The sequence below is a fragment of the Nannospalax galili genome, unplaced genomic scaffold (assembly GCF_000622305.1).
Source record: "Nannospalax galili isolate Female #2095 unplaced genomic scaffold, S.galili_v1.0 scaffold734, whole genome shotgun sequence".
In the NCBI taxonomy this organism is placed as follows: Eukaryota; Metazoa; Chordata; class Mammalia; order Rodentia; family Spalacidae; genus Nannospalax; species Nannospalax galili.
In genome coordinates, this window is record NW_008337073.1 from 3,159,677 (window position 1) to 3,175,283 (window position 15,607).

The 15,607-nt window shown below is 43.8% G+C and overlaps 1 protein-coding gene across 2 annotated transcripts in view; it reads right to left on the reverse strand.

The window, feature by feature from the left end:
- Elk3 (ETS transcription factor ELK3) overlaps window positions 1–15,068 on the reverse strand; it is a 68,866-nt gene extending 53,798 nt beyond the window's left edge. The window contains exon 1 of one of the 2 annotated variants that reach the window (XM_008832063.3): window positions 14,652–15,067. The gene's annotated coding sequence lies outside the window, so the exon portion shown is untranslated. Of the gene's footprint in view, window positions 1–14,651 lie in introns of both variants that reach the window. The other variant, XM_029563087.1, reaches the window with a different exon arrangement.
- Window positions 15,069–15,607: the final 539 nt, after the last annotated feature.

Below are 15,607 nucleotides of genomic sequence, written 5' to 3' on the forward strand. Positions count from 1 at the left end.
AGATAGATGATTGATAGATGGTAGATACAGATAGATAGATGATAGATTAATACAGATAGATGATAGATGATAGATAGATGATAGACAGACAGACAGACAGATGCATGCTAGGTTTAGCCAACACTAATCAAGGCCAATTATTTTTTCTTTTAGTACTGGGGATTGAAGTTATGGGATGTAATGCTAAGTAAGCAGTCTATAGCTGAGCTATAGCCCAGGTCTCTTTTTACTTTTTTTTCATATTTTATTATTTTTATTTTATGTGTATGTGTGTATTGCCTGCATATAGGTAAGTGCACCTGTGTCGTGCAGTGCCTGCGGAGGACAGAAGAGGCTGTTGGATCCCCTGGAACTGGAGTTACGGACAGTTGTTAGCTGCCATGTGGGTGTTGGGATTTGAACCTGGGCCTTCTGCAAGAACAACCAGTGTTCTGAACCACTGAGCTATCTCTCCAGCCCTCTTTTTACTTTAAAAATATTTTTAATTTTATTACTTTTATTTTATGTGTATGAGTGTATTGCCTGCATGTGTGTAAGTGCACCTGTGTTCTGCAATGCCCACAGAGGTCAGAAAAAGGCATTAGATCCCATAGAACTGGACTTACAGACAGTTGTTGGCTGCCATGTGGGTGCTGGGAATCAAATCCAGGTCCTCTATAAGAGCAGCCACTGCTCTAAACCACTGAGCCATCTCTCCAGCCCCTACTTTTTAAAATTTCAAAAGAGGAACTGGAGAAGTTGAGACTGACATTGATTTCACTATGTAACCCAGATCTTGAACTGGCAATCCTCCTGCCTCAGCCTTCTGAGTAGCTAGGATCACAGGCCTGTGCCACCCGGCCTGGCTCAAGGTTGGCTTTTAATGACAAAACAAGACATGAGTAGCTGTGAACTCCAGAACTCAGTTGCTCCTTGGACACACAGGGCTGGTCCTTCCACTTGCTGTATGTACACAGATGACAGACAGACAGACAGACAGACAGATGCTCCTTGGACACATAGGACTGGTCCTTCCACTTGGTGTATGTATACAGGACAGTGCAGCCTGAAGATGGAAGTCAGAAGAAACCAAAGTAAGCAAGCCTGGTCTTGGAGAAAGGCCCCAAATACATGCATTTCACATCACACAGCAATGAATCACGAGACTCATTCCTCATGTGAAAAGGAACCAGCTGGGAACTCAGCGGCCTGTGTGTGGCAGAACTTAGAAGGAACTTGGCACCCAGTATGGGCTTGTAACTTTCTAAAGAGGGAAGCCCTGTCTCCAGCGCATCTCACAGAGGGCCACAGCACACCCTGAGAAATCAGGCTACTACTTTGCAGACAATTCAATTTACTAAAATCTTGCCAACTGTCCTCAAAGTTGAGTTTCAATGTGAAGTGGTGGGCATTCTTCCTCAGAAAGATTCGTAGACCTCAGAGGCTTTTGCTTGAATGACAAATCTTTCCCCCCATTTTTTTTTCTTAGAAAATGTTAATAAAATCCAGTCCCAAGTATTTAGAAGCTGGGAGTCAGGATATGGATATCCTTGTGGTTACCAAGCCCACGAGTTTGTGTGAGCTGAGACAGGGACGTTGACAGCTCTCCCTTCAGTTTCCTCATGTGTGGAAGGGGAAGGCCACACCTTACAGGAGTTTAAGCAAACTGACTTTTAAGACTGAAAGTCAAAATAAATAATGCGGGCTGGGGAAATGGCTAAATGGTAGAGCGTTTGGCTGGCATGCTTAAGACCATGGGTTCAAGCCTCAAAGTACCACAAATAATAACATAGTAATAACAAACAATTCTTAAAATAAGAATAGACCGTTGTCTTCAACTTCAAAAGAAGCCTTAAGAGAGGTGTTTTCTTCTATCTGTGGTTGTCTTACCATTAGAATGGGTTTGTTCACTTAGATACCCGGAGATGGTTTTACGAAAATCAAAACAAAGGCAATCTTTCATACCACTTCCAGAAGGAAACTGTAATCTTTCAGATAAACTTAAAAGCTTTACTGTGCTGAAGAAGCAGTCCTGCGCAGTGAGAACACTTCAGCATGATACAGAATAGTGGTGGTTTTTCCACATCCAGAAACCAAGACTCTTCCTGCCAGAGCATCCTCCAAACTCTCCTATTGTGTTGAAACTGTAAAATCTTTCTAAATCAGGACTTCCTCCTATTATGCTGCAGAGGAGTCTTTCTGGAAAGGGGCGCTCCAAGCCAAAGGGTAGGAATTCCTGCAGCACCACCCAGTGGAAACATTGTAAGAAAAAAAAAAAAGCAAGTGAAAATACATTTAATAAAGAAAAGCCATGTCTTAGCTCCTCTAACTAAAAGCCCAGGTCTGAGTACTGACCTTTCCCACCTCCCCTCCCTCTTGCACATGTGCACACATGCCGAGTTACAGCAGAATCAGGAAACCTGGGAAGGAAGAGGTCCCAGGTGGGGTTAGGTGTGAGCTGCCACACGATCCCTTCCTCTCAAAAAAGACCTCAAGGGACTCTGGGGACTGGGAAGTCTGCACAGCTGTGCTCGACATCCTGGTCCTGATGTGATGATGGTCAGGCATTTCCTGGCAAAGAGGTACCCAGCCACGGGTGCCTTCCCCTTCTCCTGGCCCAGCTCTACCTGATCTGGGCCACCTCCAATATCTGTAAAGAGCTCCTAGTTCTACCCCAGGGGAGAGTTACAGAGCATTTCTTTCCCTTCCCCTTAGTCCTATCTTCATATGAGGATCACTGCCCCCTGTCCTTCCAAGGCCACTGTGGATGCCACAACCAGTAGACAGGTTGTTTCCGTTGGCCACCATTTCATTAATCGCCATCACCAAACATGTCTTTTCACCAGCATGTGTTTCTCAAATGTGCATGATGCACTGGGCTACAATTTTCTAGGGAACTGGATGGAGCAATAGGAACCTTGACCTTCTTCTTCCAGCTCCCTTCACAGAAGACCCTGGCAAAGGAGCAAAACCCTGCTCTTCCCAGGGAAGCTCTGAACTTTCTTGTCTTCTCCATTGAATATAAAATAGTAATGAATTTCTCAATGACTAAATTATACACACACACACACACTCACCACCACCAACAACAACAACAACAATACAACAACAACAAAACTCTGTCCCAGATAGCCACTGAAGCTGTTTTAAATCTCTTGGTTTTTATAATGGTAATGGTGATAAAGAAAAGGAAACTAATTAATTGACTGATTTCAACTTTATTTAATATAGGATTAAGACGAAAACATTACAATCTAGCACATTTTGAATAACCCATGATTCAGAAGGAGATAATAGTATTAGAAATCTTTTGCTTTTGCTGAAGCATTTGCCAAATGCATTCTTAGCTGCTGGAAATGTCAGGGTTGAGCTGGGTACATGGACATTAGCTGGTCTTGGAGGCCTGCTATATGCAGTATTTTTTACAAGGTGGTTGTATGCTACTGGTGTTTGTGAACAAGAGTGGGCCAGAGACATCATGTTTGGCCCCTCAGAGTGTGATGACCTGCGCCAAGCATCAGATGCTTCTGGGCTCTGACACTCTGCTCCCTTCAGCTTTAGTGAGTGTTCTCACAGCAAAGGCCTTTCATGGTTCAGGAAACCCACATTCCAGACAGGAATGCTCATACATAAATCTGATCTGATAATATACTCACTTCGGAAGTGAAGCTGGAGTCTACAGTGTGTCGTCACCTGTTCATGTGGTGGACATGTGTGGGGGTGACTGCATCTTGCCTCATCAGCTTCATTTGTCTCCATACACGGTTTCTCTCAAATTTTTATGCATGGATATCAAGGTTAGCCAAATGTCCTGTGGCTATGGTGCCACGTGCAGAGGGTTTCTTCTCATTGTAAATAAATCCTAAGAAAGTCTTTTTAACATAAAGTGAAAATATAATACTGTCGAGGTAAAGAGCAAGCCAAAGGCCTCTCAACTTTTCATGACTGTCTATTTAAAGTCACACCTGACTTGTAGACAAACAACAGTAAGTGGAACTCCTTTATAACATTGGTCAGTCAGTAGAACACACTTAAAATATCTTGGTACTCATGGTAAATGTTATTATTTCTAAGAAAACAGTTGAAAATGTACAGTGAGTGATTTCAAAACTGAAGTCTACTCCAATGTCTCATATTTAAAACCTTTAAAAATTAATCACCCAAATGTGTTGAATAAATGGACACAGTAATGTGAACGCTGCTGCTAATGGTCCATTCATTCCCAACCCATGAGTGATGTTGCACAAAGGCCCCCAAAAGCATCTAACAGAAGAGATGACAAATGACGGCCCTGGTATCAAACACAAGCCCTGATCCCAGTGCAGCCTCGCCACCCTTAATTCCCGTGCAGGAATGTGCCATTCATTAAGTTGGCCCTTTTTAAAATGCCACAAACCACTAGTTGCTCTACTTTCCTAATAATTGTTCAGCATGAATATATTAATGGTACAAAATAGCCAGGTCTGGATTTAGATGATCTCCCCTCCCCTTCACTCAAGAAAATCATCCTTTTCATTAGGTAGAATATTTGAAACCTATGGTGCATGTATGATCTTCTACAACAAACTCTTAAAGTTTCTGTGTGTGTGTGTGTGTGTGTGTGTGTGTCTGTGTGTGTGCATGTTCATGTGTGTACAAGTGCACATACATATGGAAAATGAATGAAAACCTGAGTAAATGCCACCTACCTCCTAAACTGGCTGGCCAGGGGTCTGCCTGTCTCTACCTTCCCAGTGCTGAGGTTACAAGTGAGTGCTGCCATGCCCAGCTTTTTACATGGGCTCTAGGTATCAAACTCAGATCTTCTTACTCACCTGGCTGCACATTACCTACTGAGCCAGCTCCCCAGTACACTTTCTGCTTTTTTTAAGGACAAATTGCCAGGTCTAATATTTAAGGTTAAAACAAACAAAGAGAGGAAACAGTAAATACTGAGCAAGGATTCTGTTCTTGTGTTTCAGCTCTGATTCAAATCAAAAGAAGACAATGATCTCCAGACAGCAGATAGTTTTGTTATTTGTTCGTTTTGTTTTGTTGTTGTTTTTGAGACAGGCCCTCCACTCAGGGTGGCCTTGAACTCACTATGTAGCCAAGGATGACTTTGAATTTCTGATCTTCCTGCCTCCACCTCCTGAATGCCAAGATTATGGGCATGTACCAACACACCCAGTTGATACTGGTACTGGGGACTGAAACCATGGCCTCATGCATGCTAAGAAGACACTCTACCAACTAAGCTACATCCAGGTCAACCCTCAATCTACTGAGAACCATGTTATATTTGGGTCATTCTATTTGATTCAAATGTCTTGGTAATTCACTTTAAGAAAATTTCAAAATTATTCTATATACCTCCATATCAAGACTGCAACATCGAGACTAGTAAAGTGATGAATTAAGTGAATTCAGCAAACCCAAGCAATGCCAAGTGGCTGGCTGACCTCTGCTTTTGCCTCAGCTCTCAAAGATGAAGTGAGACAACCAAAAGGCATTTCTACAGATGCTGGATGTACCATCTAATGCCCTCTGGTCTAAATGATGAGTATCTGGGGACTTGGCTTAGAAAACAAACAAGGATAGTGGCAGAAATAACCTCCTTATCAATGCTCATAAATACAGCATTCAAAAGATTTCAAGTCCAAGATCACAGAGGGTAACCCCAGCAGTACATCCTCTCACTCTTCCAGACAGCACTACTTGGCTTGGTGCTGTCTTTGTATCCTCATAATGGGAGTTATCAGAAATCCAAGGCTTCTCCTTTCCTGAAAATTATACAGTCAATCCAGGCTCTAGCCTGACTTCTTACAGTGAAACAATGATTCTTCCGGGTGGAGCAGCTCAATAAACATCCCCTTAGACACCACCCTCTACACAGAACTGGGGCTGAAATCTCACACAAGCAGGACTGCTCTGAATAGAGCAATAACAGCTGTTCCTCTGGTCAGCCTTTTCCTGAGGTCACATACTGTGGGGTTCTCTTAGATCCCTGTGTCTATCCATTCTTACAGTGAGTTCTCCCTAAGCCAATGCATATACTTCAGTCTTTCACTTTTTAACTAATTCCAGTAAATAGAGCTTATACTTCAGCCTTGAAAGACAAATCTTCCAAACACCAATAAAGGGGTAACATGGGTAATTAATGTTTCCAGTTCAATGAGTTCCAGTCACATTCTTAGTTTTAGATCTTAGTGTTAGCAAATCATTCTAACACCAATACCCCCTTTTTTGCTTACAATATTCCTTAACTAAGTATCCATCTTTCTGGGCCTCAGCATGATGGCCTCACCATCATAACAGGTTACCTGTATGAGCAGCATAGAATCCCACATTAATTCCTACAGTCCCCAGGGAACCTGTCCTAGGGTAAATATTGGGGCTTATTTTGTTGTTGTTTCTAATAGCTAGGAATAGGAAGAAAAATCTGTTCGATCTTACATTCTGGTTAACAAAGGTTTGACAATCAACAAAGTCTTCCCTGGCAAATTTCAGCATAACTAATTTTTTTCATCAAAAAAACAAGTTGGGGGATTGGAGAGATGGCTCAGCAGTTAAGAACACTGCTTGTTCTTGCAGAACACCTGGGTTTGAATCCCAGCACCCACATGGCAGCTAACAACTGTCTGTAACTCCAGTTCCAGGGGATCTGACAGCCTCTTCTGTCTTCCGTGGGTACTGCATGACACAGTTGTACTTACCCTACACGCAGGCAATACATGCATATACATAAAAATAATAATTTTTTAAAAATTTTAAAAAAGAACCAAGTTGGGTTTTTGCCCCCTTTATTTTTCATCATCACACAGTCTTTTATTATTTTAAAACACAATCTGAAGCATCATTAATTTCTAAAAGTTATAGATAAAAGCTGCATGCCCAGGTTTTCATACGTGAAGGACTTCGAACCACAAATGTGATGGAATGGAACTCAGAACTGATAACCACAGCAACTATGAAAAGTTGATCAACTGAAATCTTCCATAAAAAGAACTTTACAGGAGATTCTTTCAAGCTATAGCATCCTGTAGCATAAGTCAGCCATTGTCAGTATAATATCAATATTAAAACCAGAGCAAAAGTTTGTTTTTTTAGACACTATCAAACTAACCTGATTTCTAGCATCTACTTTTCTTGGAAGTTTAGAAAAGAACCATGGCAAATAACAAAGATGTTCTTCTTGGCTATCTTTATGATTTATTCGAAAGGTTTGCCTGTTACTAATTCCAGGCGCTACCTGGTAAAGAGTTGGGTGTATGCATAACAACTGAGTGTTTTATCAAGCCCAGGCTACATTTATAAGACTTCTTCTCTTTGTTTTGTTTTTAATTCTCAGAGTGCCAGGTGTTGTACATAGTGCTAGGGTGGACACAAGGATGAGGAAAACAGATGTGGGCCCAGAATCAACTCCCAGCCAGATGGGCACCACAGATGTGGAATGCATTGCACGCATGTGTGCGCACACGTATGCGCGTGCACACACACACATGCACATACATGCATACACGTAGCCCTTACTATCTGAAGCTAACTGGTTCAAGGGTTCGGATGCCACATGTGCTTGGATTCTGAGTTTTGGATAAAGGGTATTAATGAGTAATTCAGAACAACAGCTCAGTTTCCAGAAAAATGTACCTAAAATTGTCTGGTTCCTGTGTTCAGACAGCAAGAATCTGGGTAATAAGGAAACCTGGAAATAATGCCTGTGGCAAGGTCTCAGGAAGCCAGGCCAGAGGGGGAATGACTGAGGGAGATGTAATCTGAGGGCCATCACAGGCTTCTCCAAGGAAGTGACAGGTGAGTTGAGAAAGAGAGACCTAATGGGAAGGAGACACAGGGAGACAGAAAGGATAATGGGAAGGGGGAAAATACCACATATTTTCTATCATATGCAGAACTGTGTGTGTGTGTGTGTGTGTGTGTGTGTGTGTGTGTGTGTGTGTGGCAAGAAAGCAGCAGAGGGACTGCTTTCTTGTAGGAGAAGGAGACCCACTTGAGGGGAGAAGAGGAGGGAGAAAGACGGTGAGAGGACTATAAACACACACACAGTGATATGTATATGAAAATGACATAATGAAGGGGCTGGAGAGATGGCTCAGTGGTCAAGAGCACTGGCTGCTATCACAGAGAACCCGGATTCCATTCCCAGCACCTACAGGGCAGCTAACAACCACCCGTAACTCCAGTTCCAGGGGATCCAACGCCCTCTTCTGAACTCCACAGGCATTGTACAACACGGGTGCACTTACATACATTCAAGCAATGCACACATACACATAAAATAAAAATAATAAGTATAAAATTTTTAAATGACATAATGAAACCAACTATTTTGTACACAAAACTAAAAACATTAAAAAATATAAAATTAATTTATAAATAAAAATATATAAAGGATGACTGCTGATTGCAATCCTCAGAGGAGATTCCCAGGTCAGAGCAGAGCATTCACAAAGGCCTAGTGGCAGTGGGCACAGGAAGCACTTGAGGAAGCAAGAAAAGACCCTCATGGCTGACCAAACCAACGGTGTGCAGCTTGAGTCAAGGGTTTGAGTCTTCACCCTAGGCTGAAACCACTGGAAGGATTTCTGTGAGAGGAGGTAAGGAAACAAAGTATGATGTGTGTTTGGAAGGGATATAGCTCCTGATGCAGTCGGGGGCCTGGGGACAAAGGAGGAGAGAGATGGGGTGCCCCTGTGGTAGTGATGAGGACTATTCTCAACAGTGTTCAAAAAGAAGAGGAAGAACTTAGCCTGGAGACAGAAAGCTTACCTAGACCAACTCAGACTCAACACCCAACCCACAGGCAGTCACTGGTGTCCCCCAAAATGGGGGAACGAAGGGTCATTATAAATGAATGCTACCTGGCCCAAGCCTCTGAGAGAACAGAGGAAGCACAGCAAGTGGCACTGCCCTTCCTTCAGAGTCCTCCTTACTCGATAAAGGGCCAAATGAAATCAAAGGGGAAACTTTGAAGAAGTATCTTTTCCCAGCGCACACTAGCAGAATTTGCTTAAATTGCTACCTGTGTTTCTAAGTCAGCAATATCAAGAAAAATTCATACCACATTTTCACAATACATAGAAGTCAAGTATTTCCAAAAACATCGTAGGACTTCGGACTTGACATCCAGCCTGTCTACTTCAGTTGTGCTGCTATCCAGTCAGGGAAACTGAGGCACAGAATAATTAAACACTATTCTCTCAACCCGGTTAGTTTAAGGGAATATTTTTCCCAGCATCGGTTAAATATTTTTTGGATGTTAAATAAACTGGAAGAGAATCCCCCCGTTAACTCTTTAACCATGCAATTAAATAACAGTATTACAACATTTTATTAAGGCATTCTGGGGTTTGAGAACCGACTTAGCAGAATTATGAAATTGTCCCAATGAAATAAAAAAAAATACTCAGGGAATATTTTGAAGTGAGAGAAATAGTCTCTAATAAAAGAAGATGTATACACGGATACATACAATCATGCTTAAGACCTGCACATTTTAATGTATGTAAGGTATGCCTATTTTTTAAGGTGAAAAATGATGTCAAGGGTCTAGCATGTTTTTCTATTGCTCAGAACCCTAACTTCACCAGCCGTGAGAGACTGTATCCAGATATATGTATTTAATACCTACCCCACAATTCCTATACACTTTACCCCTAATCAACATTTCTCAGACACAGTAGCTTTAAGAATACTATAAGCTTTTGAATCTCTTTGAGTATGTGAGTAAATTCATTTTAGTCCAATCCAAGTTAGAATACATTAATAAAACCAGTCATCTTTATTACTTGAAAAATGTGCAAGTAAATCTCTCAGTCAAGTTATAAATTAATCCTGTTTAATTTTTGGAATAATTTAATAATTCCTCCCAGGAAGTGTAAGTTAATACACATCAACAAAGTTGCCAAAGAGTTCACTCCTAGTGACAATTCAACCCAAATCACATTTAGTTGAAGTAACTACTTCAAAGTTTATTCAAAAACTGCTGACATATATGTAAGCTTCCAGGGAGACGTACAAGGCTATTTTAATTCTGATTGTGGGAAGGAATCACAGAGAGTTAAAAGCCTAGAAAGACCAGTTACCTAAAAGGCTGAACAATCTATCTTTGAGGGCCTTCAGGATTTGTTAACAGAAAGCTAAACATACAAACACAGAGATAATTCCATTTTCGGGAGCTGAACTCTAAGTGGCAAAACTAGAGTTGTCATGGTTGTCACTGCCATGGTTTCAGTCAAAACGCTAAATGACCTCAATTCAAACTGGCCACAGGCAATAGTGATCTCAAGCTAAAAACATCAGTTTTAAACACCAAAGTTTGGAGATTCTCTGGATACAAAATGAAACAGTAATAAATAAGAGTTATCTAAGTGTACAACGTTCCTCCCGCCAAAGCTAGCTCATTCCAAGGTATGTTTTGGATGGAGCCTCCATTCTCTTCCTTCAGTGTGCAGCATTCTAGTTTGATGTGTGGTGCCCTGCATTTCCTGTTTCCGTGTCTTGATTCTCTACTATAAATTATGACTCATTCTTAAATCATACAGAAAGTCATCAAAATCCAAAATTTCACAGCACATAGGAACTCAGTTTTTCAAGAGGGCAGCATTCTTAGAACATTACTTGAACCACAGAAGACAAAAACACCAAACCAGTCAATGCAAAAATTATGTCAATCCATCCCTGAGTCAACACATTTATGAAATCAATGAATACAAGCTCTATGCTTGGTAACTTTGGTCTCAGTGCTCATTATTAAAATGTACTATGTGGTATGTTAAGTGAAAACAAGCTATTTTAAAAAGTAAGTACAATGCGACTCCAAATAAAAGTTTTATGAGTGCTCATGTTCCCATGCATCCATATGCACAATGTACGTGTTAAAAGACTGCAAGAATATACAGTACAATAAAATGTTGGCAGCAGGATTATTGGAGATGTTTACTGTCACTCCAGTTTTCTATATTTTCCTATGGTGAATGGTGACGTTTCTCACAACCAGGAAAAAACAGAAAAAGTAGTAAGCTTTGGAAGATATCTTTTGGCTCGTGTGGTCTAAGTATGCTTTAAATCTCCCTGCAGACTCGGAGACAACTACAACATGGAATACACTTCCCCTGGAACATGCAAGGTCACTTGATGAGAGTGGGATCCTTCATGCAAATCAGCCATGCTCTTCACATATACAAGTAAAACAGACTGAGGAGGGGGCCAGAATCCAGTCACAAGGACAGACTTCAAATGACAGAAAGCCCATTGCTTTTTATACATAATGAATGAGGAACCCTACATTTGGGAAACATAGAGATAATTATGTCATTGCCTAGGCATGTGAGGGACCAAAACCATACTAATAAGTATTAATAAGGAGGAACTAACCCTTAGAAAAGACTACTCCAGGAAGTCACATCCATTGGTACTTCTTTATTAAGTGTCCTGGGTTTGTCAACAGGCAGTGTTTTGTAACACCTGACAGCACTATATTGATTATCTGAATCAGACAGATATATAAATATAATTTGGTAACACAGAGCACAAAAAAATCCAATGTCTGGCCGTTAAAAAGGAATCTTTTAATTTACCTACACTGCCTGGAAGTCCTTTAACCAATTTCAGGAAAAGATTTGAATTCCAAAAAGTTATGACAAACATAAATTTCAATGTAAGATCTCAGAGTTACATTTACTGTATATTAGCAGTTTCAAATTACTTAATTTCTTACAGAAGACAAAGAGTTTTAAATAAAGATTTAGGCAATTTCACAAATAGGGCTGAAAATAAAACACTGCTCTCCCCCTATCGGGGCTACTGCCCTTCCAGTCTAAAAAGCATTAATACTGAGTGGGACGGTTCAAAAAATTCAGCTCACAAAAGTCATATCATCACAATGTCAGTATCTGCCTGCCACTCTACTGCACAGCATTGATGGAGGGGCTGCACACAGCATGTTTCACATTGGCAAAAGGAAAAGAACAACTGAAGAATTTTAATGCCGTATTTGTTGAATGAATGCCTGTGAGAGTGTTTACCATCAGTATGGATATACTGCTCAGTGTGGACACTATTGACACTTGAGGCCAGCATATTTTTTGTAGGAAGCTATCCTGGACATAATTGGTTGAGTAACAACATGCCTGGTCTCTAGCCACTAGATGCCAGTAGCACCCCCAACAGGTGCTCTTTGTGGGAGGCAAAATTACACCTGGTTGAAAACCACAGATAGAAAGAAACAAACATGGCTTGTTGGAATGACAGACTCTAAGGACCTCCTTCTGATGAGGAGGAGCATTCTTCACAATTGCACATTCAGAATGATGTGAGCACCTTTCAAGTGTTTCCCCATCAGCCAGCAACTGTGAGTTTTGTCCTACTCACAACTCAGCATAACAATTTCCTACTCTGTGCTGGGCAAGGCATGAGGGACACCTTGTACTCAGGCCCACAGACACATAGGGCCAGTTGGCTTGACTGTTTTTAGGACACACTTTGCCACCACAGAAGTCATGCCAATGCCTCAGAGGCAGTCAAGAGAGGCAAAGCAACATACCCATGTCAAGTAAGGGGCCTCGTGTTCCAATGCGGTTTTTTAAAATTCTTTGCCCTTTTTAGTAACTCCACACATTTCTAGACAACATTGAAAGGCTCAAAAAAGAAAAAAAAGGCCAGAAGGTCTGAGCTATATTTGGCATGGGAAGGCCATCTCTTCTCACAGGGGGTTTGCAAACAGGATTATTACTGGAAGCTCTAAGGACACTTATGGACAGTCTCTGTAACTGTCTGACCCACATGCCCTCCTAACACAATTTGTAATTTTATAACCCTCATAAATTCAAACCCATAACTGACCTTTTCCAAATAAATGTGTGCCACAGAAAGGAAAGAAAGAAAGAAAGAAAAGAAAGAAAGAAAGAAAGAAAGAAAGAAAGAAAGAAAGAAAGAAAGAAAGAAAGAAAGAAAAAAGAGAGAGAGAAAGAAAAAAAGAAAGAAAGAAAATCAGAGAGTATTTCATTGGGTAAATAAGGCTTAGAAATCTATTTAGGTTCATTGATAGGTACCGGGAACATACTAGGTTTCTCAGCCCCTTCCCCCAACAAAGCCAAGACACAGATGGGTGAGGACTAGTGTGTGTGTGTATGTGTGTGTGTGTGTGTGTGTGTGTGTGTGTGTGTGTGCCAGAACAGAACGCCGGATGCTTGGGCAACAGAAAACAACACATGCTGGTGGGGTGGAAAAGGCACCTCTAAGTCAATAAGGCGGCGACTTGCCTCCCTCTGCAGTGTCGGGCTCTGCAGGCTGACAGTGGCTTGCACAAAACCCCTCCTGTGCGGAGCAGCGGAAACTCCTAATGAGATTAGTTGGTGTGTGTGTGCAGACATTACTTAGCGGTGACTAAAGGGGCTCTCTCTTCCTGCAGCAGCCAGTGGAAAATTCAGGGAACATTTTTCCCCCTGCAGCAGCAGAATCCCTTTTACCCTCTCCCCCGTCAACTCCAAAAACAACTCGGCCTCCCCCACCCCAACTGCCCCCACCTCCGGGAGGGGACTGTGGGGAGTTAAAGACCGGCCAGGGGCTTTGAAAGCAGGGAGGGCGGGAGGGGGCTGGCGGGGAAGGGGCGGGGGACCCTCGAACACTACAAAGGAAACTGTAAAAGGCACAAATACATAAACCTGAGAAGGAGCAAACCACAGTTTCTTTGTGAGCTCCTCCAGTGAGTCATTTTCAAGATGCTGTCTGCTGCCAGTTTCAAAGCGGAAGCGCATGGCAATTAGTCTTGCCGTTTCCAGACAAGCCAGAAACTCTCCCGACACTCGTTTTTTTTTTTTTTCTTCTTCTTCTTCTTCTAAAAAGCCCCTTTTGCAGTTTCTGAAATAGCATTTCTTGCTCCCACCCCCACCCGCAGCCTAACTGCAGTTTGTCCCCAGGACAAGTCGGTTCAAAAAACGTAACAAAACAGAGACCTTTTAGTTTTGGGGTTTTTTTAAGCCCCCGCCCCCAATTTAATCTCCCTCCCCCTCCAAAAGTTACGGTAACATTACAGGCCAACAGTCAGTTCGAAGGTAAAGAGCTGGTAACTCCAAGATCATCTCTTGCCCGCCCATCTCCCAAATCGTGACCACTAGACTCTGCCGGCTTTTAAATGTTCATTTGACTGGGCGTGCGCCTGGGGTGGTGACCTGGGCGGGGGGTCACCTGCCCAGCGGGAGTGGACGTAACCCCCAGCCCCTCATCTCCACTGCGATGTCCTCCACCTCCCTCACCATCCCCGTTTCCCTCCCTGGATCCGAGCACCCGAGCCCAGTGCCCACCCGAGGGGATCTGGACCGCAGCGGGGGCTGGAGGTCAGCGGCAGTCCAGCCTCCAGGCACGCAGCCTGCTCTGGCCAGGTGCCCCCTTCCCCTGGGCTTCGCTGTGCGGCCCTAGGACCCAGAGAGCCGTGGGCGCAGGGTCCCCGCAGCCCCCGGCCCGGTGCACGAGCTCCCGCGGTGGCGGCGGTGGCGGCGGCGGCGCGCAGCATCCTCCCCCGCGGGGACGCACCCCCGACACCCCAATCTGCAACCCACCCCACGGCGCCCACCGCCCCACCCCCACCAACCCAAGAGAAGAAAGAAAAAATAAACAAAAACCACCCCAAAGGAAACTTTGCAAGTGTCTGAGCAACAGGCAGTCCTGCAACCTACCCAGATGTGGGGGAGCTTGAGGATCCTTCTTCTGGGGATTTCTAGGAGGACCCGGGCGAAAGCCCCCGACTTTCCATGCTGACAGGCGTCTGCAGACGGTCTGTTGCTCTTGTAATGAGATCCTGATTTTCCCCCCCTTTTTTTTTCTTTCTCTCGCTCCTCTTTTTTTTTCCCCCCTCTGCTGTGTGTGAGAGCAGGAAGTTGGAGCAGTCAGGCCGAGCCGGCTCACTTCCTTTACTGCATTATTCCCCAGGCGGTGTGCAGTCTGTGTAAACAGGCTTTTCCGCCCCGCGCGGTGCGCCGGGGCCGCGGCTGTGTGCCGCGGCTGCCCTCCGAGGCCCGCATACTCCGGCGCCCGGGCCCCGCGCCCGCCCGCACGTCCCGCGCCGCGCCCCCGCCGCCGCCCTCCCCGCTTCCTGCTCGGCCACTCCAGGGGAGGAGCCTCGGGACACGCTGCGACCGACGGCTGCGGCCCCTCCCCACGGTGGAGCTGGGACACCGACTCGGAGCCCGCCCCTCCCCTGTCCCCCCAGGTCCCTGCGCTGAGCATCACCCTGGGGTCGTGTCCTGCCGAGGTGGCCCGGGAGGGAAAAGGCCAGACGTGTGGGGAGGTAGCTGGATGTGCTGTTTTCTATCCTCAGGGATGGAAGACGCGGGGGGCAAGAGCGGGGGGCAAGAGGGGTAGTGTGGACAGGGCGAAATTGGGGTTAGAGATGAAGGATGTACAGAAAACGAGGTCGATGGGATTGGACACAGTCTTATCAAGGACTTGATTTAATGACAATATAATAATAATAGTAATAATAAATCTAAGCCAGTCTCAGAGTAGAAGTCCACTTTGGGGGAAACTAAATTTAGTTTTCCCTAGAAACTGGAGACAGGATTCCGTAGTAAGAGGCCTTGGGTAGTGGCCTAAACAGACCTTTCCAGCCTGCTTAGGAGCTCCAGGTGGTAAT